This window comes from Colobus angolensis, unplaced genomic scaffold (genome assembly GCF_000951035.1).
Source record: "Colobus angolensis palliatus isolate OR3802 unplaced genomic scaffold, Cang.pa_1.0 Scaffold250, whole genome shotgun sequence".
Taxonomy (NCBI): domain Eukaryota; kingdom Metazoa; phylum Chordata; class Mammalia; order Primates; family Cercopithecidae; genus Colobus; species Colobus angolensis.
Window position 1 is genome coordinate 90130 of NW_012115711.1, and position 1560 is coordinate 91689.

Consider the following 1560-nt stretch of genomic DNA (forward strand, 5'->3'; position numbering starts at 1 on the left):
GATTACAGGCTTGAGCCACTGCGCCCGGCCTAATTTTTGTATTTTTAGTAGAGACGGGGTTTCACCATGTTGGCCAGGCTGATCTCGAACTCCTGACCGCAGGTGATCCACCCCCACTTCGGCCTCCCAAAGTGCTGGGATTACAGGCGTGAGCCACCACACCCAGCCACCTTTTGATGAAATCTTAAAAAGGGGAGCTAAGCTTAGATTGGGAAGGTATGGAGATGCAACAGTTAATGGGACTAAGATAAAAGTTTGGGTGAAAAGTGCGATTATGGCCCGGCACAGTGGCTCAGGCCTGTAATCCCAGCACTTTGGGAGGCCAAGGTGGGCGGATCACGAGGTCAGGAGATCGAGACCATCCTGGCTAACGCGGTGAAACCCTGTCTCTACTAAAAATACAAAAAATTAGCGGGACGTGGTGGCAGGCGCCTGTAGTCCCAGCTCCTCAGGAGACTGAGGCAGGAGAATGGCATGAACCCAGGAGGCGGAGCTCGCGCCACTGCACTCCAGCCTGGGTGACAGAGTGAGACTCCGTCTCAAAAAAAAAAAAGAAAAGAAAAGAAAAGTGCGCAGAGCAAGATCTGATACAAAACAAGTGAATTTATTCTGAAGCTAGCTTGGGGGAAGGGGCACAAAGTGTCCTGCCTTTAAATGTGCCACTTCCCCTTTGGAGCAGAAAGCGGCCATTTTTTTTTAAGGTGGGAGAACGTGAACAAGGGCAGGGGTCCTCCTGCTAGCTTGGTGTCTTATCTATGGGACAGGTGAATTGGCACCTTCCTGGGCAGAAGTTAAGTCATAAAAGTGGCTAAACCAGCATGCTTTCAATAAGCCCTCCTCGTGGATAAAAGTTCCAGTGCAACCCCTGGAAGATGGAAGTTCCAAGGCCACCCCCTGGAGGTGAAAGTTCATGGCAGGGGGTATGCTTTGGTCTGCAAATTGACTGTCATGTCTCAAGGGGAGATCTGTCTTGGAGCACACAGTTAGAAGAACTTGCCCTGCAGGGAGTGTCTGGTGAGAGGGAGGTGAAAGGTTATATTTGCATTTCTGAAGGGCTAAGTAGGAAACAGGGAACAGGGGGAAAGAGGAGAGGAGAAGTGAAGAGAAAATAATTTTTTAAATAACAGTAATTCATTCCCTTTTTCTTAGAAAAAAAAAAATGGAGGCACTCAGATACAGGATTTTTTTTTTCTTCTGTTTTTGAGACGGAGTCTCACTCTGTCACCCAGGCTGGAGTGCAGTGGCGCAATCTCGGCTTGTTGCAACCTTCGCCTCCCGGGTTCAAGTGATTCTCCTGCCTTAGCCTCCTGAGTACCTGGGATTACAGGCGTGCACCACCCGGCTAATTTTTGTATTTTTAGTAGAGACGGGATTCCACCATGTTGGCCAGGCTGGTCTTAAACTCCTGACCTCAGATGATTCGCCCGCCTTGGCCTCCCAAAGTCCTGGGATTACAGGTGTGAGCCACCATGCCCGGCCTTGGATACAGGATTTTTGAACAACCTTTTATATGAGGAGGTCACATCTCCTTTACCTGAGTATATTATTGGGATAGATATT